Raw genomic sequence first — 26,654 nt, 5'->3', positions numbered from 1 at the left:
CATCAGCACTGAAATGAGGGTTGAATGCTTTGTTAATTTTTCAAAAATGTCTTCTCTTCTGCCTTATGTGCTGTTTTAGAATCCCATCTTCCGCAATCATTGGCAGTCAGTCCTCAATCGGTGACAGCTGACTGATAAACTACTCCCTCAATTGACCTGCAGTTAACTGAGTCGCTCACTCCCTAATTGATGGCAGTTATAAATAGTTAACCTCCTTAATTGGTGGCAGTTTCTAACAGTTAACCTCCTTAATTTATGACAGTTCCAACAGTTAACAGACCACATGTCTACCTTTATTCCAGTTCTAACTAAACAGAAAGTGCTGCGGACAAGGCTGATGCCAATACACAGACAATGCTTTATTCTAACATTTAACTATCTTACTTACAGACTCAGTCACTGCTCAACTGGAGGACACAAAGACACAGCTGCTTCATAACTGAAGACTCAACTGTCTTATTTCAAATATAAACATTACTGATTGAATACCTAGTCCTATCGGTTGATGTGTTTTTAGGACACTTCAAACACAGAATAAAATACCAAGTATTCTATCCTCTCTTGAACAAAGAAACCTCATATGCTAATCGATGTGATCAAATGAGACAACTCCAAGGTTTACAATGCGAACAATTGACTTTATGCTGTGAATAGACTCAGTGTGTGATATGATCTTGCTGGTAATCACAAAGGGGTTAATTTTAGGATCAGACTGTTAAATTTAGATAGCAATGACAGAAAATCAACACAAAGAACACACAGAACACAAGGGTACCCTGGGAAAACCTCCCTCTTGGAGGTGAAAAACCCACCAACAAATTCTCAGTTTGTATTATGTCAAAATCAGTAGAAGTCTTACAACTTGGCTACACACTTAAAGTAATATAATCAACAGATAATAATTTGAATTAGAGCACACAGTGAGATGAACAACACTCAGACTTATCTGAAGGATTCCTGCTGTAGGTGATTGCTGATCAGACACAAAAGTGCAGATCCTTCGCTTGGCAGGAGGACAAATTGCTATGGTGATTTGCTAGACATGAAGATGATTTATTGCATCAAAAGACACCTTCGCTATCCCTGAGAGAGAGTTCGCTGTCCTTGGATCAGGTCACTTGTTGAAGGTATAAGATCACTGCTTGCAGAAAGAATTCGCTAACCAAGAATGCTGCTCCAGGTTTGCTGATCAATGAAGCTGATCAATCACAGCCTCAAGGAGAAGTTCGCTGCCGCTATACATGCATTTGTTGCCCTAGATAATGCAGTCTTCAATCTTGAATGAAGTCGCTGATGCAGAGGAACCAATTTGTTGATTACAAGATAGTAGTCGCTGATTGTTTAACAGATGTATTTGATACTTGCAAAAGACTTCAAATATATATGTGTCCAATTCACCTAGACACCTCAGGTCGGCCCTTTCAACTTGGCGCCAAAACATAGGGTTAAATTACAAGTTACAACTATAGGGTCGAACCAAATATAAATTCTGAGTTACATGTGATAGGGTCTGCCCTATTTCCATTTACAAGTTACAATGCCCATTATAGGGTTGGACTCAATTACAAGTTACTTTAGTCATTATAGGGTTAGCCCTATTCACAAGTTACATCGCCCATTATAGGGCCAGACCAAATTACAAGTTACATAATGTGTTTGGGTCTAGCCCATTACAAGTAATACTTATATTTGATCCAAACTAGCTATTATTTCAACAAAAGGGACTTACGCTTATGAACACGACTGGAATGTGGAATCTTACCTACCTTGCTTGGAAAATAAAAGATAAAAGAGATGAAGGGTTAGAAAATTTAATCTAATTCTAAGAATGTAAGAAATGATTGTTGACTCGGTGCAACCAAACCAATCTTTGCTTCGCCATGAGGAAACAACTACACAAATATAGTGCAATCTCCTAAGGATAAGTGAATGATATTCATATCACTTATGCATACCAACATTACGAACAATGAGCATAAAACAATTGAAGTTAAGCATTTTAGATAAGTTCAGTTTAACCATGCACTACAACTTGCAATCAACAAATTCCAAGTGGTATGAACATTAGGTTTCACCATACATCAACAATAAAATCTTGCATTCTTCTAACAAATCTAAACTATGAGAAGTAGAGACCATGCAACATGTTGAAATAGCACACAAGATCCACCATATCTTCAATGAAAATAGTATGTTGATTACAACAAGCCTTGGCAACAATCTCGTTTCCTCCTACTCTATTGCTAGCTCTAATTGCTACTAATTATTAACTATTGATCAACTATTAATTATTAACCCTTACAAATGAGAGAATTGAGCATGATATAGAGGTCTCTTTACAATTCAATGGCTTAGATTGATTTGAGATCAATGGCCGAGATGGTATGATAAAACCCTAATTAGAGTTACTTATAATTAATTTCATTTGGCCAATGAGAAAATTACATCATTTGGGACACATGTCCTTCCTTTAAATTCTGACAAATGAGAGATGAGATTAGATACATGGAACAAACTTCGATGCAGTGCCATGTGTCACTTGCTCCTTTCACTGAATGAGTGTGATACATTGAACCTGAATGTGCTGCCTTGTCACAACTTGAGTGGTTGATGATGAATGGGATGCCAACTCAACGTGCACAACATGTAGATCATCACAAAGTGTTTGTGATGAGACAATATCTTTTGATACTCAACATTATCTAGTTGCTTGATGTGATGAAGATGGGGCATATTCCCAAATTGTATCATCTAGATGATCAAGTATCTAACTTTGCTTAATTGTTCTGGAATTATCTCTCCTTGATCACGATCACTCTTCCATCTTCCTGCTTAGAATTTTTCTTTGTTCTTTTGATTGACAATGTTCGATCCTGGCCTCGTAATGCCTACACTTGATCTTCTCGTGCAAGTTCATCCTCTTGCTTGGGAATCTCGTGCTTATGTAGTATTGCACCTTGAATCTTACATTGATCCTTACTTAAATTTGAATCCCTTGCCTTGATGTAGCGTATCCCCATGGTGCAATGTTCCTCAACCAGGATTTCCTCTTTGGCCTGACCCCTATTCTTGGATTTTTGAAGGAAATTCAAGATAGTCTCATATCTTTCCTTGTTGAATCCTCATCTTAAAGTGCTTGAACTTGTCTACCTTTGTAGTGCAATGTTGAAAATGTGACGCGTATGTGTTGCTTTCCTTCTAGCCTTGAAACTTGGTACCTCATTTACTTTGTGATGTAATGAAAGACTTGAGTGTGTTAAGCTCCTCATGTTGATGTAGGGCAACCTTGAAGTTGTAGGTCCTTTCATCCTCCTCATGTTGATTTCTCCTTTATACTTTACTGGTGAAAGGGTCACCACCTTTCATAAGAATTCAGACACCACCCTCCATTGCTGCCTTTTGAGAATAATAAATTATTTTACAAATGGATCTCCCTTGGATTGTCCTCCTTAGATGATCTCTCTTGGATGTCCTCCTTACATGAAACCTTCTTCCCTTTATATCTTCCAATGTGAGGGAGAAGTCACATATCTTCATCATGCCTGCCCTTTGCAAGAGTCACATCTTTTCACAATCATCACCCTTTGAAACAGCACAGCTCTTCATCATTTCTGCCCTTTGAAAGAGTCACAACCTTTCACAATTACCACCCTTTTAAAGAGTGCAACTCTTCATCATTTCTGCCCTTTGAAAGAGTCACGAACTTTTATAATTACCACCCTTTGAAAGAGCACAACCCTTAAACTCAATTAAATTTTAATTATATTATATTAAATTCTTTATTATTATTAAATCCTATTTCAAAAAGGAGACATTACCTAGGCTAAATGGGTCATCTTTTGCTACTCATTGGCGTTGATGATGTAGCGTCAGAAGTAATCCTTCAGGGCTGATTAGTAGATATCAAATATGAGAATGGCCTATCGGCCTTACATATTTAGAAAACCAATTTACTTATGCATTAATATCGAACATATTGCATTATCGGGTTTTTATGATTAATCATTAAAGTTGTTTATCGGGTTTGTTAGATAAACATTAGACAATCAAATTAAATAACACATTGTGTTATTAATGAATCGGTTTGTTGAAAACCGATTTAGATTATTATGAAGAGACACATTTTCTATTGGAAAGACATCAGATTTAATATATATAGATAATACATCTTTCCTATTGGCATGTCGTGATAGATATATGATACATACTCAGATCGGAAATATACAAGTCGAGACTTTATCATATCTTAGAGGTGGATTGAAGATATATAGTCAGTAAGCATACTACATATTCTCTGGCAGACCAACGTGATCTTCTGTAGCAGTCCGACTTATCCATCTGCAGTTCGTGTTCATTGAATCTGACAGGTTAAAGAGATTTCATTCTACAGCAATAAGAATCTGGTTCAACATACATTCAGCAGATTGAGTTTGACTGTTCAATTACTATATTACCTTGTGTGGTAATTGTTGTGTGCATAAAGCTTCAAGCAGTGAAGCCATTCCTTGTAAATCATATTCAGACCTGATTATATATAACTGATAATTTTTTGTGGTTGGGTTTTTTCACCTTCATAACGAAGGTTTTCCCAGGGTAACTTAGTGTTCAGACTGTTCATTTGTGGTGAATTTTATTTTCTGCTATAATCTAATCCTAAATTTAACATGGTATCAGAGCCACGGTGAAAGAAGATCGCGATTAGATTCTAAACAACTTCTAAATATTCTCTCCTCTCTCTCCCTGCCATGCAATATCTCTAAGTCTCGAAAATGGTGAATGGTCTTAAAGTCGAAGATAGACTTGAAGGCGCATCTAACTTCATCTCATGGAAGTTTAGAGTGGTCATTGCACTTGAAGAAAATGATCTTCTTCAATTCATAGAGGAAAATGATTTATCCGAACCTAAAGATCACGAGGAGAAACTGCAATTCAAGAAAAATGCCATCAAAGCAAAGAAGATATTAATCGACTTCGTGAGGGATCACTTGGTACCTCTCATCTCCAAGATGACAACTGCAAGAGATATGTTCAAGATCTTGGAAGGTTTATATGAGATTAACAACGTAAGTAGGGCTCTTGCCTTGAGACAACAACTCCACCAAGTGAAGATGGCAAAAGGAGATTCAGTCATCACCTACTTCATGAAAATTTCAGAATTGGGAGATCAACTATGCGCAATTGGGGATCAAGTGCTAGATAAAGACCTTGTCATGCTAGCCTTGAATGATCTGCCTCATTCATGGGAGCCATTTATTCAAACCATAAGTGGAAGGTCAAAATTACCTAAGTTTGATCGACTTCGAGTAGATTGTATTCAAGAAGAATCAAGATTGACTACCAGAGGAATCGTCAAGTGTTCTCAAAATGTAGATACACATGTTCTTGCTGCTCAATCTACCAAGAAGCGAAAGTATTGGAAGAAGGGCAACTTCAAAAAGAATAGAGATTTCAAATCAGATTCTGCACTTGATTCTAGGAAGAGGAAGAAAGATCTCTCTCGCATCCAGTGTTTTAGATGTGACAAGTTTGGTCACTTTGCAAAGGATTGTTTAACAAGACCTAATCATCAAGGAGCAAACATCAATGAAGTCTCATCTCAGAAGGAGGTTGAAGATAACTCCAATGGTTTTCTTTTCATTTCAGCATTATCAAGCAATGTTCCTACAGGCAGTGATACATGGTTAATTGATAGTGGAGCCTCTCGACATATCACTAGTCATCGGGAGTACCTTTCTGATTTAGTAGAGAAAGAGTCACATCTCCAAGTCATCATTGGGGATGATGCACGTTATGTTGTAAGAGGAATTGGTGCTACATCTCTAAAACTTGAATCAGGAGTTTCTCTACACCTAAGTGATGTATTGTTCGTTCCAGGGATCAAGAGGAACCTAGTATCCATTTCAGCCTTGGAGGATAAGGGATATCAAATTGGATTTTTTGAAGGAAGAGTTCTTGCTTGGCCTAAGAACTCCAGCATCAAGACTGCTCGTGTGATCGGAAATCGACATGAGAGTTTATACAAACTCTCCACTCTCCCAGTTCAAGCACTTATTCTTGATTTTGCAAGTTTCAGCGAACTCTGGCACATAAGACTTGGACATCTTCACTTCAGGGCTCTTCCATCTTTGGAGAAGATGGTAAAAGGTATTCCTAAACTCATTCATGTAAATGATGGTACTTGTAAAGGTTGTGCTATGGGTAAAAATGTTAAAAGTCCTTTCCATAGCAGTGAAAAGTAGGTCTAAAGAAATACTAGATATTGTACATTCAGATTTATGTGGTCCAATGTCAACTCCATCCCTAAGTGGATGTTTGTATTATGTAACTTTTATAGATGACTACTCTAGGAAGACTTGGATTTATTTCTTAAGGTCTAAAGAGTCTAATGAAGTCCTAGGAAGGTTTGAAGAGTTTAAAGCTCTTGCAGAAAATATCACTGGGAAGAAAATTAAAATTCTAAGGTCTGACAATAGAGGTGAATACATCTCGGGTAGCTTTCGTGATTTCTGTATTGAGGCAGGGATCAAGAGGGAGTTCTGTGTTCCGTACAACCCTCAACAAAATGGGGTTGCTGAAAGGAATAACAGATCTATAGTTGAAGTTGCAAAAGCTATGATTCATGATCAAGACCTTCAGATTTTTCTATGGGCAGAAGCCTCTAGAGCAACATTGTATGTTCAAAATAGATGTCCTCATCGGATATTACAAAATATAACTCCTGAAGAAGCTTTTTCAGGTATCAAGCCTGATATCAATCACTTGAGAATATTTGGTTGTCCTGTGTATGTTCATATTCCCAAGGACAAGAGAACCAAGTTGGAGCCTTCTGGCAAGAGAGGAATATTTGTAGGCTACAGTGAAACCTCCAAAGCCTATCGTGTTTACATTCCTGGTCAAAAGCAAATAGAGGTTAGCAGGGATGTCACATTTGAGGAAGATGTTGCATTCAGAAAATCAAAGGGCTCATGCATGGAGATAAATGATGAGACTTCTCAAGACATGGATGTTGACCATACTCCTCAGATTCAGAGGGATTCTACAATACCTGATGTAAGCAATGATCCAATTGAACCCTTGGATCCCACTGATGGGCCTAGGGATATTGTTGTGTCTCGAAAGAGAACTCTTTGGGCACGAAACACTATGCAGGAAGCATAACAGTTTGCTGCTCCTAGAGGTACATTCAGGGAAAGCAAAAGACCACAAAGATTCTCTGGTTATGTCGCATTAATGTGTAATCTTATTGAATCTGAACCTTCTAGTGTAGAAGAAGCCTCAAATCAACAAGTTTGGAAAGATGCAATGGACGAAGAGTATCAATCCATTCTCAAGAATAATGTGTGGAATATTGTGCCTAGACCAGAAGGGAAGTCTGTTGTATCTTCCAAGTGGTTGTTCAAGATAAAACATGCAGCTGATGGCAGCATTGAAAAGTACAAAGCTAGATTTGTTGCTCGTGGTTTCTCCCAACAAGAAGGAATAGACTACGAAGAAACATTTGCTCCTGTTGCTCGCTATAGTTCCATTAGAACCATCATTGCTATTGCAGCAGCTGAAGGATGGAAGTTGCATCAGATGGATGTGAAGACTACTTTTCTCAATGGCATGATTGAAGAAGAAGTCTACATCGAGGAACTTGAGGGGTTCGTGATTCATGGGAAAGAGTCTCATGTGTGTAAATTGAAGAAAGCCATATATGGTCTTAAATAGGCACCTCAGGCTTGGTATGAAAGAATTGATAGATACTTAGTGGGTTTGGGTTTCTTCAAAAATGATGCTGATCTAAACTTTTACTTCAAAGTATTCAATGGTGATATGTTGATCTTGGTACTTTATGTTGATGATCTATTTATAATCGGAGAAGATCATCTCATTAATAGATGTAAGAAGGTGTTGACTTTAGAATTTGAGATGAAGGACTTAGGACTCATGCACTTCTTTCTCGGGTTGGAGGTGTGGTAGAGGCCCAATGGGATTATTCTAAGTCAAGGTAAATACACCATCAACATCTTGAAGAGATTTGGAATGACTGATTGTAAATCCATGTCCACACCCATGGAAACTTGAAGAAATTAAGGGAAGCTGCAGCTAGTTCAGATCTTGTGGACCCTACTATGTATAGGCAATTGATTGGGTCCCTGATGTATCTAGTTAACACTAGACCAAATATTTGTTATGCAGTGAGTGCACTTAGTCAGTTCATGAGTGAAACTAGACAGATACATCTAGTTGCAGTCAAGCATATCTTGAGATACTTGTGTGACACAGTTGGGTATGGCTTGAAATACTCTTCTAGTATGAACTTGATTCTTGAAGGATATTCTGATTTTGATTGGGCAGGAAATGTTATTGATCGGAAGAGCACTTTTGGTTGTTGCTTCAGTTTGGGATCTGCTATGATTTCTTGGTGTAGCAGGAAGCAGTCTTCAGTAGCTCTGAGAACTACGGAGGCAGAATACATTGCAGCATGTGTAGCAACTCGCGAAGCATTGTGGCTTTGTAAGCTCCTTGTAGGATTGTTTGGTCAATCATTGAAGCCCACCACCATAAATTGTGATAACCAAAGTTGTGTGAAGCTTTCAGTCAATCCAGTATTTCATGACAAAACGAAGCATGTAGAGATCTAGTACCACTATAGCAGAGATATGGTACAAAGGAATGTTGTTCATTTTAGATACATTTGTACTGAGGAACAAACAATTGACATTTTCACCAAGCCTCTTGCGAAAGTGAAATTTGTGCATTTTCGGGAGAAGCTTGGAATTGTGGAAAATGAAGCCCTTGCCGAGAGGGAGTCTTAGCATCATTGATTACTTGATATGTATTATAATGCATTCTTCTCTGTGAGAGAAGTTTGAGGTATCAACCCTTGTTAAGCATTCTTCTTTGTGAGAGAAGTTTGAGATATCAACCCTTGTTGAGCATTCTTCTCTGTGAGAGAAGTTTGAGGTATCAACCCTTGTTGTGCATTCTTCTCTGTGAGAGAAATTTGAGGTTCCAGCCCTTGTTCTACCCTCTGCGAGTAGGTATGGTGGATGTCATGTATAAACTCTATGACTTAGCAGTTGTGTATTCACCCTTTGGGAGTAGCCATGGTGGTTGTGTTCATTTGTATGAAGAAGGATTCCTCCCTAGCTAAGAGGGAGTGTTGATGATGTAGCGTCAGAAGTAATCCTTCAGGGCCGATTAGTAGATATCAAATATGAGAATGGCCTATCGGCCTTACATATTTAGAAAACCAATTTACTTATGCATTAATATCGAACATATTGCATTATCGGGTTTTTATAATTAATCATTAAAGTTGCTTATCGGGTTTGTTAAGTAAACATTAGACAATCAAATTAAATAACAAATTGTGTTATTAATGAATCGGTTTGTTGAAAACCGATTTAGATTATTATGAAGAGACACATCTTCTATTGGAAAGACATCGGGTTTAATATATATAGATAATACATCTTTCCTATTGGCATGTCATGGTAGATATATGATACATACTCAGATCGGAAATATACAAGTCGAGACTTTATCATATCTTAGAGGCGGATTGAAGATATATAGTCAGTAAGCATACTACATATTCTTTGGCATACCAACGTGATCTTCTGTAGCAGTCCGACTTATCCATCTGCAGTTTGTGTTCATTGAATCTGACAGGTTAAAGAGATTTCATTCTACAACAATAAGAATCTGGTTCAACATACATTCAGCAGATTGAGTTTGACTGTTCAATTACTATATTACCTTGTGTGGTAATTTTTTTGTGCATAAAGCTTCAAGCAGTGAAGCCATTCCTTGTAAATCATATTCAGACCTGATTATATAAAACTGATAATTTTTTGTGGCTGGGTTTTTCCACCTTCATAAGGAAGGTTTTCCCAGGTTAACTTAGTGTTCAGCCTGTTCATTTGTGGTGAATTTTATTTTCTGCTATAATCTGATCCTAAATTTAACAATTGGAAGAGGACATTACATCTGTGACGGTCCCAAACTTTTGAGGTGAAATGATTTTCTAGGGCCATAATTATGCCACATCTAGTTATAGAAAGGGGGTGAGGCTTTGAGACATTTGAAGGGCAAATTATATTGGGTTTGTGTAGAGAATGTCTCTAGAGTTCTTTGTATATATTTAGGGTAATGTTAACTTCCTATTAAGGTTCCCTCTTGTCATAGTTGTAGGCATGAATGCATTGAGCATTTGATAACATGACAACATTTAAAAACATTTCAAACATTGTAATCATCATTTGTTCCCATTATGTGGATTTATGCAGATCATTTTTGGATTATTAAGTATGCTTTGTGTATAATGGCTATAATGTGATGGAATATATGTCTTTATCCCAATTGGATAGGTACTGGTCTTGGATCCATTTGACTGGTTTCACACCGTCAAAACAAATTGAAACCATTAATTAGTAATTTAAGAGTAAACTCAGTACTATGCATTCATGATCTCGTATTTTAACTAGGGAATCAATCTTAAGGGATCCTTAAATGAACTTATTTCAAGTGGGTCATGCTTGCACAACCAAATCAGCTATATAGAGGTATCTGGATTATTAATTGTTCTTGGCTTAGTGACAATCTTTGGAGTCAAGTCAATAAGTTGGGTTTAGCTATCACCATTTTTGGCTGTCCATTTTGTTTATCAAACCACTAGGAACACCCTCTTGAGTCTAAGCTAAGCCCAAAGAGTATGTAATGTCCCCATTTCTCTAGTTGCTAACTAGATGCATAGATTTGCTTGACACCCATCTCCGTAGGCAAATTCATAGTTTAGGGGGGATGACTGGTTAGCCAAAGGGAACCAATACTTAGCCAAATTTTACTTTGGTGAACCATTTATAATAAAACTTTATAATATTATGTTATGAAGTTATTTTTCCTAAATTTAGAAAAAGTTAATAAAGGTGACTTTATAGTTACTACTTTTTGGAATAAGTAACTTTATATCAAAAGTTACATTGCACTTTTCCCTAGGAGGTGAAATAACTTAAAAGGTGGTCATAATTCCATGATGAAGACTACCCTCAAGGCTGGGCACTCATTTGGAGGGAAATAAGATTCCTTGGCATCTTTGGAGATGCCCTTTTGAAGTTCGATGGGGGTTTGGGAAGCTTTAATTGAAGGAGGGGATTCATTTTTTGAGAGCTTGATTTCATTTTTGATGATTTTTTCTGTTTTGCATGGTCTGCAGCAGAGGGTTCCAGGTTTGGGAGCCATAAGAGGACGAAAATCCTCCATTTGTTGAAGGTGTGGATGATACCCCACACTCCTAGCACCACCACGACAGCATCTAATGGCAAGAATTCGACCAATAAGGGTTATAGACAGCAGAAATCCATCCTTGTGAGCATTGGCAGGTCTGATACATCAGTTCTGGGCAGTTTGCAGCCCACTACCAGCAGTTACAGTGGTATTTATTGCAGGCTGTACTTTCCCCAGCTTAGCCATACCACTATCTTTGCCTAGGGATCACAAAAAAATAATTCCAAGGGTTTTGGTTCACTCTTTTGGTTCAGGATTCATTGTCAACAAAAGATAGAAGCATTCCAATTGTCATTCCAACACAATGATCGCTTATGTGGACAGTATGAACATTTCCTTGGGAAAGACTTAGCAGATTCAGGAGCTTGCCCCTGGCGCCTGGCAAGAAATCCGTATGGGTGTGCAAATTTTTCATATAATTTGTTTTGATAATTATTTACTAGCATAATGAAACCCATTGGAGCGGTTAGTACTTAGAAGAGACCCTCCTGTCAGCATCCATTCCCTTCCAATCAAATAAGGAGCTCATTCAGGCAAGCTTTGGACTTGTGGTTGGCCAACTTCGGCTCCTGATATTTCCAGATTTGATTTTAGATGTTTGATAAATTGCTGTTAATAAATCATTTACCACTGAGTCTCTATTTTAGTATTAGTTCTTTCTTGTATTGCAATTGTATTCCATTTTTGTTTCCAAACTTCAAGCATAAAACACCCAAAAAAGCATAAAACTTCAAAATACACCAAAAAGAAGCAAAATATCAATCGCTGATCAGAGAAGTCAGATTCAGAAAAACAAAGTATTTTGTGTAAAATTATAGCTGACATCTTTTAGTGGTATCAGAGCAATGATCTTGCTAGCCTGAGGGTCATCGGAGTAATTCTATGCATCGGGACAGATTTGGTACCTACAGATTTTACACACGCCCGAGACCTCGGGTGGATTTGAATTTTGTCACTGAACCACCATTAGAGACTATTATGGGTGATATTCCAGAGGGTCACAGGGGCCCTCCCAGACAAGAAAGATGTAATGTCCCCTACTAGGTTTAGGCTTGTCTTAACCATAATTAATCTATTTCAATATACTAAAATTGATTAAGAGACTAATCATGAAGCCAGTCATTGATATTCTTCAATTTATTAGTTATTAACAAGTGCTTATTTATTTTCCTCATTAGAAGATTAATTTCATTATTCATAGTTTCTTAATATAGATATTAGACCTTGTTACTGTTAGTTTTTAGTGATCAGATTAACAATTAATGAGCAGAAAACAAAATGCACAGAAAGAAGAACACACAACACAAATATACCTGGGAAAACCTCCCGCTTGGAGAGAAAACCCAGCAACTAATGTCTCAGATCTGCCTTAGATTAATCACAGAAATAGGTTACAACTTTGCCCAGCTAGGGCACAAACATAAGTGACACAACTTATCTGATCCTGGGACCTGAGATCAGACTTGAAGAAGTCTCCAACATGCAGGTACTACTGCCTATAGCAGGTTCGACAACCTCAGAACAGCCTAGGGTGATGTTCGCTTAGCTGGAAATGAAGTTCGCCCAGCTAAGAAGAGATTCACTAGGACTCAGACTGAGATCGTAGACCTTCAAATGTATTCGCGGATGTATCAGAGTTATTCGTTGTTGTATTGCAGAGATAGTTCACTGAAAAGGATGATATGAACAATGATAAGTACTTTGTACTTATAGGCGACTTAACGTTTAATTCTTTAAGTTGGCTAGCATATATTAAATTACAAACAAATGTATTAAAGGTGGCGCCAAAATGAATTAGGTCCACACATTATACATTAATATAGGTCATGCCCTATATGCAAGACACATTTGGGTTGTGTTGATGTGTATTTTGTACACAACCAAACACAGAATAAAATACCTAAAGGTACCTTATCCTCTCTTGAGCAAAGTTTCCGACTGCTGAAGATCTTGCTGAAGGATCAGTCGGAGTAACTCCAAGGTTCTGTTATGTAGGATCTCTACGTGTGGATAAGCTCTTTGTGGTATGATGTGATTTGCTGGAATCACAAGGGGACTTACACTCAATGACCTGAATGTCTGATTTGTTGGAATCACGAGTCCTATTTACTAACTGGAAGACAAACAAATGGCAAAAGATGCAAGGTTCAGGAAGTCTACTCTACTACCTAGAATGCAAGAAGATGGATGAACGACTAGGTGGAGTCCTACTGGGCTGGGTCTCACCATCAGGCTTGAACAATTCGACACCAGCTCAATGCGATCTTCTAAGGGGTGCTTCCAATATGTTCAAATCGTACACCATCAGACACTGATCACCATCCAAGATAATGCATGAAACAATAGACGTGTAACGACTTAGGATCAAGCTCATTTTATTCCAGTTGACCACGCAAGGCGCACTTACCATCAGCAAGAGGCTAGTGGTTTGGATTAGACGGATTTCACATAGGTGCATTCGACAATTTTCTTCATTCAATCTAATCATCTACCATCTAGAATTGAAGATTCAACAAGAAACCATGCATATTGCAAGAAACGACACACTTCACCATTACTTCAATGAAAATGGAGTTTGTTTACAATCAATGGCAACAATTTCTTGCCTTGTCCTCCTATTCTACTCTAATTGCTATTCTATCAACTGGCTATTCACCTTCTAACTATTAATGACTAACTATTTCCTAACTCCTCCCTCTTAGCCTTTACAAAATGAAGTGCCGGGGCTTATATAGTGCCCTTAATACAATTCAATGGCTAAGATCAATTTGAGATCAATGGCCAAGATTCTACAATGAAAACCCTAATTAGGGTTTGTTATAACCAACTCAATTCTGACCAATGAAATAATTGTATTAATTGGACACATGTCGTCTCTGGAATATTCGACCAATGGATAGCTGGGGTAGGTACATCGAAGTTTGTGCCACCTTTAATGAGTCAAGTACATTGAATCTGGACATGCTGAGGTGGACCAACTCGACTGGAGGAGTGATGACTAGGATGCCACCTCGTCTGATACTTGCAACTTGGTAGATATCCAATTCGATGATGCTGAGAAGCTAGCTTTAATTAATTCATCTGAAACTATCTACTTCTTCAATGAACCCTTGCTCTGACTTCTTTTGTCTTTGATGTGTAGGATGATGATGTACCTCACCTTGGAATGCTGGATTGGAAGAGGTTATTCCTGATGATGCTTGACCGAAGAAGGCCGTCCTTGTCGATACTAGACTGGAGGAGGTCGCCCTTATCCTTGCTTGATCTTCTTTGATGATACTAAGCTAGAGGAGACCGTCCTTGATTTGGCTTGATTTTCTTTGATGAGAGTCTGCCAAGTAATAGATCCTCCGGCTTTGGGTGGTTATTTGAAACCTACACAAAAACTTAAAATTAGTCTTTGAGCATCATACCTTAAAGCATGAAATTTAAGACCTTTCAAGGGTATAACTTAAGATATTAATTTGAAAAGAACATGATAAATCCAGAATTCTAATTTTTCAAATTAATGGCAATGAAATCAAAATAAACCTTGAATAAGAACTTCAAAATGATTCTTCATACCTTCCCCTTTGAAAGCCTAACTATAAAAACCTTGGAAAATGATGAAAGAAGACCGGATTTTGTTGGACAAGGGTTGAATCGTGGTCTTCCTTTGGATGAATTTCGCCTCCATTAGCCCTCAAAAGAGCTTCACTTTCCACTAGCCTCCAAACACTTAGCAAATTCTGGAAATTATCCTCCAACTTATCAAGAAATTCGCCTCCAACTCAGCTAGGATTTGCTCTTCAAATTGCTCCTCAATTTCGCACTTAGAAGGATGAATGAATGATTTGAAACTTGAAGCAATACTCCCCCATTATATAGAGCGCTCACCCTACTCCCTTGAAGGCCGACTTGGCAAATAAGGGGTAAAATAAATAAAATTTCCTTGAAAAGGTGGCCGACTTGCCTATAAAGGCAAAATAATGTTTTTTGAACGCTCATCTTTTATTTTTTTAAATTTCAAAATTAATTACAAGGCCCAAAGGTGGATTTTTCATTTATTTCAAGGCCCAAAAAATTATTTTATTAAATTAAAAATGCCTTAATTAATGTGCATTTAATTCAATCTTTCCAAATGTTTTAAATTTGGCAAATTTGGCAAAATTTGGCAAATTTGGCAAAATTTGGGAATATCAAGGTTTGACTGAGGCTTAGTGAAGCTTCTTCAAGATTTCGCCCTGGACCCTCTGGAAGGGTTAGGAGCGATTTTTCAATTTTAGGCCAAAATTTCACTTTAGTTTGATCATTAAACTCCTTCAAGGCGATCTCTAGGTTTCATTTACCTCCATTACTGAGCTGGCTCATCAAAATTTTGAAGGAAATAGTGCATTTAGGGGGATTTCGCTTTGGACCCTCTGGAAGGGTCAGGAGCGAAATTCATAATTGGGCTCAAAATTTTCATTTTCTAAAGTTCACAACCCCTTCAAGGCATTCCAAATAGCATTTTTCACTGAGGTCCAGGCTTAGTCTCATTCAAAACCTGGAGAAAAAGGTGGATTTAGGGTTTTTCGCCCTGGACCCTCTGGAAGGGTCAGGAGTGATTTTCCTTGCCTAGGCTTACTCCATCATTTTAACTCCAATCAACTTTACAAAGCTAGGAAATAGTCCTCTTCATTCACCCAATCCAAGCTTGGTTCGTTCCTGCAAGGCAAAATAGGGGATTTTCAAATTTTCGCCCTAGACCCTCTGGAAGGGTCAGAAGCAATTTTCCTTTTCTAGGCTAGGTTGCTTCTTCTTGACCATCCAAATTATCTTCAAAAGGCAAAACATACTTCCTCACACCCATTCAAGCCATAAAAACTAGAAGTTGTCTTGACCTTGCGAGGAAAATAGATGGATTTGGAAATTTCGCCCTGGACCCTCTGGAAGGGTCAGGAGCAAATTTCTCTCTTTGGCACAATTTCTTCACTTTTTGATGGTTTCTTGCAACCTCAATTCACTCCCAGGGGCAATTCCTTCTATTTTTCACCTCATCCCATACTTACCTTAGCAAAACTTGATAGCAAAGAGTGATTTTGAGAAAATTTGCTCTGGACCCTTTGGAAGGGTCAGGAGCGAATTTCATGATATGGGCTTGATTCTTCCTTTCATGATGCCTTAAACACTTCAATTCAACCAAACCAAGCAAGAAATACCTCCTATAAAGTTTTTCGCCCTGGACCCTCTGGAAGGGTCAGGAGCGAAAATTAGGTTTTAAGCAAAATCCTTCATTCTTCAAAGTTGAAACTTCTTTAGGAGGCAAAAGGGAGTTGTTCTTGTTTCACTCATGCCTAAAACTTGACCTTTTTCATTGCAACATGGGAGCTATTGAGAATTTCGCTCTGGACCCTTTGGAAGGGTCAGGAGCGAAATTGCCTTCCTTGTCCAGAATTCATCATTTCGCATGCTTCCAAATCTTTGAATGATGTTCAATCTTCATTCCAAGAGACCTTGCACATAAAAATTTAGCCAAAATTAGTGACAAATAAGCTCAAATAAGATTTTCGCTCTGGACCCTCTGGAAGGGTCAGGAGCGAAATCTTCATTCCAGGCTAAATTGCTCAGTTTTTTAAGTCTCAAACCATTTCACAAGGCAAGGTTAGATCATTTTCCAAGTTAGGAACAAGGTTTCAAGCTCAAACAAAATGAAGTTTATGATGAATTTCGCTTTGGACCCTCTGGAAGGGTCAGGAGCGAAATTCCTAATCTTGGCCAAAATCCTGACTTCATTTTCACATTTTTCCATCCAAACAAGTGTTTTGCCCTCAAAGATGCCTGGGAACGAGTTGGTTCTAAGTTTGGGTCAAACTAGAATGCCTTATGGAGATTTTCGCCTTGGACCCTTTGGAAGGGTCAGGAGCGAAATTCGCTTTGGACCTTCTGGAAGGGTCAAGAGCAAAATTCGCCTTGGACCCTCTGGAAGGGTCAGGAGCGAAATTTGACTTTTTGAACTCTCCGTCAGGATCATTTTATGGAATATAACATTTAAGTATACCTTCTATCTTTCTTCTTTCTTATACTTTAAGTTATATTCCATATATACTTTCAGGATGTTTGAGAGTGTTTTCAGACCTCCAGGAGCTATATTGCAAAATCTAGCTTTTGGAGGATCCTTTAGTTTTCCAGACTTAGTCAAATTTCAGGATCAGGACATTCCAGACTCAGCCAAATTTCAGGATCAGGACATTCCAGACTTCATCACTCATCATTGTCCTCACCCAAGCAGAACCTGCTATCCAGGTGATCCCCTTGGCGACACTCGAAAGTTAAAGGCTGACAGACAAAACCCTAAAAGACCTGGAAAACAAACCCCAAAAAGCAAAAAGCAGGGGTCCCCATTTGCAATGGGGCGATGTGTGAAATGGTCACAACAGGTTGGCCCTTATAACACGTTACATTTGTAAATAACCCAAGTCGCACAAGTAGGGCCTGACCTAAATCATATTACAAGTTACATTAATATCCCAAATACCCCCATACACAATAAATTATAAGGCCGAAGGCCACATTAAAATTTACCAAGCTAGGTTGGCCCAATCAAGGAATACGACCTAGCTACATTTTCAACAATTACTACTTCAGTTTTAAGGGAGAAGGATCTATGTATGTTACCAAAGCGCTTAGAGACCAAATACAATAGGTTCCCTCAAAGTTTACAGATCCAAGCCCTTACCTATCTTGGGTCTGTACCCTCAAGGCTTAATGGGTTGCTGATCCCCACCCTATCTTGGGACTTAACCTATTGCTTGGATTTAGACTGCCCCTCTTTGGAACATCTCATTCCCATCTTCTTAAATACTGACAATAATAACATGATTTAGACTACAAGTATAATAACTTCTCATGTATTATGAATATATATGAAATTAAATATGACTGTCATACATATTGCAGTCTATATACTAAATTCTTCATAACAACATTATCAGGATTCATATATTAAGCATACATATTTAGCACATCCCATGCAGACCACCAAGAACACAAATGTTACTGCCTGTAACTCAATAACAGTTCTGATATGATCTGATCAATGGTGATCTAACTGGATCCTTTTGATTCCTTTCCTTTATATCTCTCAATGTGAGGGCCATGTATGCCCTTTGGCAAGAGACACACCCTTTCACCATTAGCACCCCTTGAAAGAGTGCAACTCTTCATTATTTCTGCCTTTTGAAAGGGACACAACCTTTCATAATCAGATCTGCACTTCCTATTTAAATCAGATCCGCACTTCTGATTTTTAAATTGTCCCCCTCTCAAATGAGGTTCTCTTCTCCCTTTTATATCTCATTGTTGAGGGATTCACAACTTTTCCTTCCATGTCTCTTGACCTTTCATTAACTTAATTAAATATTATTTTATATTTTAATTTTAATTTTTATTATTATAATTTTATTATTATTTATTATTAAATTCTATTTCAAAGTGGGGGCATTACAAAAGACAAAACCCACTCAATCTTGATGAGATCATGAGAAGCTTGGTTGATGCGCAACCAAGAATTGTTCAGGCTATTGACAGACTACATGACACATTGGATAGGATGGATTTGTGAAATCACAAGGGTAGGCGTAGAAGTCATAGCAGATCAGTTTGAGCTGCAGGGAGCCGTGGCAGCAATAGGGCTCCATCTTCTGTGGGAAGTGCATCCATTTCACCACGGAGAGACAAAACACATAATAGGACAGCTGATAGACTTATGCTACCTCAGTTCACTCCTAGGGATGAGCCACCATTGGCTGATCCACATAATGGAGTGACTTTCCAAGATATAGTTATGGCTGCCAGCGATGAGTGGGCCCAACTTCCAATACACATCAGAGATGCTTTCCCTCTGCATCAATATTGTATGCAACACATAGATTCTATGAGGGGACAAAATGGCAGATGGCCCAGACAACAGTGGAATAATGATTTGAAGAAAGCTACAGATAAGCTTACCTTATCCATATTTCATGGCAGTGGCTCCATTAATGCACTAGCATGGGTCCATAAGTTGGACATATACTTATCCTTGAAACCTATGGTTGAAGATGAAGCCATTTAGTTTGCTGCCCTGCATTTGGAGGGTGTTGCATACGATTGGTGGCACCATGGATTAGTCACTCAGAATCATGCTCTTATTCATTCATACGCAGAGTTCACAGAGAGACTGATTGTCAAGATTGACAGGAAAGATGTGGAACTTTATTACAGGGATTTAGCTCTCCTGAAACAGTCGGGACATGTGGAGTCTTATATTAATGAATTTCAGCATATAGCAGTGATGGTGCCTGAGATGCCCGATAGGAAGGTAGTGATGCTTTTCATAGAGGGTCTTCATGAGAGATATCGTAGTTTAGTCAAGGCTTTGAAGCCTAAGACTTTGCAGGAGGCCATACAACTTACTTTGGACTTGGATACCACACTTCCACCATCCACTTTTTAGCAAAATAAAAACTTTCCCAGCAACTCCAAACCTTTCCAAAAGACATTTACTCTGCATAAGGGAAACACATCTTCACCTAAGATTGATCAGGAGTCTAGAAATGAATTGAGAAGAAAGAAGCTGTTTTTTACTTGCAAGGAACATTGGGAACCGGGTCACAAATAGATTATACAGTAGCAGTAGATTATACAGCTTCACAGGTTGTTGATCTATTTTTCAGAGAGGTATTTCGGCTTCATGGTCTTCCCAAGACCATTGTCAGTGACTGCGATAGCAGGTTCATGAGTTCCTTTTGGCAGGAACTGTTTAGACTCACTGGCACCGAGTTGACTCCTAGCACTAGCTACCATCCCCAAATTGATGGTCAGACTGAGATCGTGAATAAATGGACAAAGGGGTATTTATGCAACTATGTGTCAGGACAGTAGTGTACATGGGTTCGTTGGTTGTATTTAGGAGAGTTTTGCTACAACACGACACATCATATGTCTATTGATATGACTCCTTTCTGTGCACTATATGGTTATGATGCTATGGCTTTTATGGATTTGACACTTGGTGATTGTAGTGCACCATTGGCATAGGATTGGCTTTAGGAAAGCCAAGACATTCTTCAGGCACTTAAGAAGAACATGCCGCGAGCCCAAAACCAGCATAAGTTATATGCTGATCCCCATAGAATTGAGAGGCCATTTGAGATTGGAGACATGGTGTTCCTACGTCTCCAACCTTATCGGTAGAGTACCTTGAAGATGAGTGGGGTAGAGAAGCTCAAGCCCCGATTTTATGGACCATACCGTGTGTTGAGGAGAGTTGGAGAAGTGGCATATGAGATTGAGCTACCACCAGAGAGCAAGATTCATAACGTCTTCCATGTATCTTGCCTTAAAAGGGCAATTGGACAAGGCACACCGACTTCATCTGTGTTAACACCCTTGGATGAGGAGGGGAAGTTGGTTATGGTTCTAGTTGAGATCCTACAACAACGAAAATTTTGGCATGATAAGCATATCTGGCGCAGGGAGTTTCGTCCAGGACAATGGGTGCTGAAGTATAACAAGTGGAATGAGATCAAATCGGAAAATTCAAAGTCAGATGGTTGGGGCCATATAAAATTCGCGAAGTAGTTGAGAATGGGGCGATTAAGTTGTCCACATTGGATGACCAACCATTAAAGGAGACAGTAAATGGGTCAAAATTAAAAATCTACCACCGCAGGGAGCAACGAAATGACCCTATTTGTCTGGAGGCGGGGCTTAGTCGGCTAATTTTAAAAGGTAATTATTTTAGTGTTTTTAAAAAAAAAAAATAGAGAACTCACCGTCCGTTCGAGATATTAAAAAACCATACAAATGAAAGAGAAAAACATCCGTACGGTCAAGTCATTAAAACTGTACGGACAGATTAAAACATATTAAACCCGTACATTGGCAAAAGTGAGCACATTGAAATCCCTACGGCTTAGAGGAGCAAATCGGATTCCATACGGCTACAGGAGGAGAGGATCGTCGTATGGGCACATGTGACGAGGAGGCCGTACGACTGTTGGATAAGGAGGACAATGTGTGGCCGAAGGAGAGGCAGAGGGTCATACGATGACATCGACTAAAAATTCGTACGACTGTCGGCATAGGCAAAGGGTCGTACGATCGCAAGAAGAAGAGTACAATCCGTATGACCACCAGAAAGAGAATTATGTACGGTCGAGCAACAATTTCGTACACCATACAGGGTGAAACCCGTACATTGGAGGCAATCAGGATTTCTGAACGGACAAGGAGTTCGTACAAGAGGCAGGAGTTTTAATCCGTACATCACATAAGGAATATATAGTGGAAATCCGTACTTCAACAACCAAATCCGTACAGGGCAATACATAGCGTGGGAGACCATACAAGGTGGCACCATAGGTCAGGGAGTCCATACATGACAAAGCCAGGAGCAAATGAAAGTCGCACAAGCTATACAGTAGAGAAAATAACGACATTTGGAAAATATTATAAGTGTGATTGACAATTCAAAGAATCATTTAAATGGAATTAGGAAAACCAAGATTGGGGAAGTTGGACTAGTGAAAACGGTTGCAGTAGTTAGAGCAATTGTCTAAGTTAGGAAAGATGGCTGAAGCAAGCATGGCAGGCATGGACAAGGGAAAGACATTGTTGCAGTCTGGAGTAAAAGTTGCAGGGCCAACAGACATAGGAAAGGGAAAAAAGAAGGTAAAGCCGGTAAAAATCACATGTGACACTGTTACATTTGAAGGATTAAGTGGAAGTGTATGTAGAACTTGGTGGCTGGAGACCCCAGATAATAATTTGATTAAATAGTCTCTCAAGAAATCATGGGTGCACTGGGCAATTCAAATGCCTATCTTTGCGATCATGGATTTTGAGCCATGTCTGCGAATGATGGTGGCCACATACGACAACGCAACGAGGGCATCGACATTCCCTTATCAGCAGAGCACTGTGACTGTCTCATTTGCACTCGAGGATTTTGCCAGGGTCTTTGGCATACCAGATGAGGGGAAGAAAGTAGACAAGGATGCCACTAAGATGTCGCCAGAGAGGAAGGAGCAACTGCTTCAGCTAATATGTCGAAGCGATCTCTCAGAATAGGAATGGGCAGCGATTAAGGCACCTAAGGGCAGAGGATTGAAGAAATTGTACACCGTTCCAGGAGAATGGCAGTGTCTGCTAGATGTCATGAAAAGCAGACTTACTGGAGCCAGTAGGGCGTTAGACACAACGGTACCCATGATTGCACTTATGAATGGACTGAGGAATGGGACGGTGTACAGGTTGTAGTCTTGTCCGACAGAATTCATGAATTTTTGACCCTACGACACAAAGCTTTTTACATGTCGTTCCATGCCATAGGGTTATTTCTTGATGTTGTACGCACACAGGTCTCTCCGGAGAGGTATGTCTAGAAACCTCGAGAGACGTTGGAATCTTAGCAGCCAACTATATTCTATTGGACCCACCTAGACACCATCGCAGGTAGTGGGGAAGCCCATTCCAATAGGAAGCGAAGGAGACCACCACAAGTAGTAGTGTCAGAAAATGAGCAGGAGACAAAGACAGTTGACGAAGATGCAGAGGAAGAGGCTGAAGAAGAGGATGATAGTAGTGCAGAGGAAGGGGAAGATTCTGATGATACTTCTTCTAGGAGCAGCCAGAGTCACGACGCTTTCTGCCTTGCTAGCCGAAAAGAAGTAGAGAAAATCCCTGGTGCAGAGGAGAGTAGTGGCCGCACGTTGTCTTTTGGGCATGTGACGAGAGGTATCCGTGGATTACTGGCGGGTGGAGTGCGACCTGCGGGAGTGGGCCGACTAGTGCATGCGCTAGCAATATTGATTCTGGATGGAGGATTGACACCCCTTTCGGCTTCGGGGGTGACGGTGGGAGCAATACCAGCCTTGCCCATTCCCGGATTTGGGCAGTTGAGACCCCGACCTCCATTGCCGACACCCTCTAGTGTCGCCACAGCAGTTCCCGCAGGGGATATACCAGTGGTTCAGGCACAGAATGTGGCTGAGGGAGCTCGAGTATTATCATTGGTTCACAGGGAACCTCCTTGCACTGAGTCTGTCGTATCGAGGGAGCCTGTACACACAAAGGCGACGACAGCAGAGGGCACGGTGACCGTAATGGCCACAGATGATGATGCTACCATGGATGAGTGGCTAGGTCGCTATGAGATGCCTCCTATGCTACCACTGGGACCCCCGCCTGCCTCACCCCAGCCACATCCTTTTCCTGAGATTGTGGACCTAGATGAGGGTAAATCTCATCTGGAGGAGGGGCGGTAGGAGTTGGTGATGGACTTCCTACAGGACACCGTTGGGTTTGGGGAGGAGACGAGAGAGATGCAACAACAGATGAGGGCCACTTCAGAGAGCCAACGAGGGATCATGGAGATGTTTCTGGCGGAGATGGGAGCCAGTACGCAGAGGATGGCAACGTAGGTAGAGGCCAGTGCACGAAGATTGGCCTACCTCATCCTCAAAGCAGTCTTCTAATTCCTGAACACCTTCATCGTTCGGCTCCTTTTTGTTCTCATACACCTCGGAATCCCCATTGGAGTTCAAATCGGAAGAAGAGGCCATTTCTTCACTCACCATCTGTGTCTGGAGGTCGATGATGAATTTCCGACCCCCCTTCTCCATGGACAACGTGTTCTGCTTCCAATTGTGATTTACTTTGGCTTTAATCGGCCAGCCTCTTCCAAGGATTGTGTCATAGCCCCTTTTCTTCAAGGGAATTACCACAAAGTCGAGAACGAAGGGCTAAGTGTCGATCGTCACCAGTTGAGCCTTGAGTGTCCCAATGGGTTTGATATCGTGCTGGTCGGTACCCACCAGGTTGAAGGTCGGTAGCCATAGTGTTGGCTTGCCCAATTTCCGCCAAGTCTCCTCGGGAAGTACATTCACCCCGGACCCTCCGTCTATGATGGTGTCGGTGAGGATCGTACCCAATATCCCCATTTCCACCACTGCCGGGTGTCTCCCGCTGTTCACTGCCAACAACATGGGATCAGCTGAGGGGTTGACCGACACCTTTGTGTGAAGTGTTGTTGTACGGATCGACATTGCTATGGCATTAGTGATGGCTTCTCTTAATTTGGGCATGGCGTTGAGGAGGTCCTGGAGTTTGATGGGTACCTCGGTCTGCAACACTTGTTGGAGGATGTTCTGTTTGGATTCAGCAGATGCACTTGTCGGAGTTTCTCGGGGCTCCTTCCTCATTTCCCTCTCAATATCGGCCTTGGCCGCTTCTCGTTTTCATATTGTATGGGCACTCCTTGGTGGAGTGTCCCAGTATTTGACAAATGTCACATAAAGCTTTCTTCAGATACGTACCCTTAGTGTGGCCTTCCTCCTTGCAATCTGCGCACCACAAGTCCCCTTCGTTCTTACTGCTGCTTCCCTTCATTGCTTTGAATTCTTTCATCATTCTATGCATGTCCTTCTGTAGAGCGTGAACTTTCTGGCATGAGTCCTCGTCACTACTGCTCTCAGAGGAACCATTGTCACCTAATGGTTTATCCTTCTTCTTCTTTGAGGTCTTGCCTTCGCTCTCGAGGTCCATGGCTCGGTTGTATCCGTCCTTGTACGAGGTAGGAGGGACAATCTTCATCTTCTTCCTGAGGGAGGATCTTAGTCCTTCCATGAACCACTGCTTTTTCAATCCATCAACAGGTTGATTATCCATCTTTCCGAGCAATTCTTTGAGTTGTCGGTTGTATGCTCGTACTGTCTCGTTCTTCCCTGCTTTGTGCACAAGATTTCGGCGACGATTTCATTATCGTCCCAAAGGAGTCGAAACTCTGTCTCGAAGGCTTTCTATAACTCATCCCAAGTACCTACCTTCGTCTTGTCTGTATCGGAGTACCAATCGATGGCTACCCCGTGTAGGGTGGCTGGGAACTGCACCAGCGATTCAGCTTTGTTGGTCACTCCATTGGCCAACCAGATCGTCTCACATGTACGACAGTGTTGTACAGGATCTTCCTTCCCATCTCCAGTGAATTTAGGCAACTTCTGCCTGTTCACCATTATGCTCCCTGGCTGTGGCCCAGTCTGCCCTCTAGAACTCGACCCTCCAGAAACTGGCCCTCCAGTTGGTCCTCCACAAACTGGCCCTTCAGGACTTGGTCCATTAGAACTTGGTACGTTGGGTCCCACCAGGTTACTCTGACTTCCCGGGTTTGATGAGCCTGAACTGAACAAATTGCTTCTACTACCGTGCCCTCGTGTCCTCTGGACACCTTCGGCCGCACCGCTATCTCCCACTTCTCTGTTCTTGGTCTCGGTCTCCTTTTCTCTCCTGGTCTTGTCACCTCTAAATGGCGTGTATGGCTCTACTGTACTCTCGTCGCTAATCTCCTCCAACGTGAGGGAAAGGTCCCCCCAACCGCTTCCTAGTGGTTTCTATCAATACAAAAACTTGGCCTTCACCAGTGGAGCCATCATTACCATTCCCTCCACTTCCTTCCTCGGCAATTTTCTTCAGTCGTCTCCTTTGTTCCACTTGTTGCTCCAACCTTAGTGCCCTCAATGCTGCTTCGTGCCCATCTTTCTCTTGTTCCTTCGGTACACGATTTTTGTCTTTGTTTAGCGTCATGGGCATCAATTCCTGCGTTTCGTCGAGTGGAAGGTTCGTCGGCGACCTTTGTCACGTTCCTCCTCGTCCCGTCGACTCCTCTCTTGTAATTGTTGTAAAATTTGTTGCCGACGGTTCTCACAGTAGGTTTCCTCTTGGCGAGTTTGTAGTGCAAAAAATGCTTGTGCCAACAGGCTAGGCAGGTTATTTATCAACCGGTTCACCGCCGAACTTATGCCAAGGGCACTCCACGACGCTCTCAGGGACGTCCTCCGCTGTGGCTTCCCTTCGTACGTAAGTTTCAATTGATGCTTGTAAGATGCAGGTGAAGTCCCTTGTCAGTGCCCTCTCACCTTCGAACAACTCCTCCGACTCTTCCTTGGGATTGCTAGTTGTCCCCTCGCTCAATGGTTGTCCCATTATTGTCGTGCCATTTAGTATGCTCCTGTCATTCCAAGGTTTAACTTGCCAACGACGCCAGATGTTTTATCCCCAAGGGGGTGTGTATTCAATGCATAACAAAGATATAGGAAATGTAACAGTACACAAAGATGCAAGTGAGAAGAACTCATATGTCTGTATTCATTGATTCCAAAATGCCAGTACATTCAAAACATAGTTTTCTTAAGCAATATCCACACACTGAAATAGAAACCCAAGTACATATATAGGTGTCGGTACACGTTGTTTGGTGCCAATTGCCGGCAACCGTCAGGTAACCATCGACCCTCAACACACTTAACATGCTAATTACGATATGACAAAATTACCCGACAACAGTCCATATGTATCCCTGAAGACCACCAACAACATTTTTC

The 26,654-nt window shown here is 40.5% G+C and overlaps 1 protein-coding gene across 1 annotated transcript in view; it reads left to right on the top strand.

Moving 5' to 3' along the window:
- Nucleotides 1-26,654, top strand: part of LOC131070314 (probable bifunctional methylthioribulose-1-phosphate dehydratase/enolase-phosphatase E1) — a 75,493-nt gene that overhangs the window by 1,411 nt on the left and 47,428 nt on the right. The window lies entirely within an intron of this gene.

This window comes from Cryptomeria japonica, chromosome 1, assembly GCF_030272615.1.
Source record: "Cryptomeria japonica chromosome 1, Sugi_1.0, whole genome shotgun sequence".
Lineage (NCBI taxonomy): Eukaryota > Viridiplantae > Streptophyta > Pinopsida > Cupressales > Cupressaceae > Cryptomeria > Cryptomeria japonica.
Note: the sequence above shows the minus strand (reverse complement) of the source record. Positions and strands in the feature narration are given on the sequence as shown.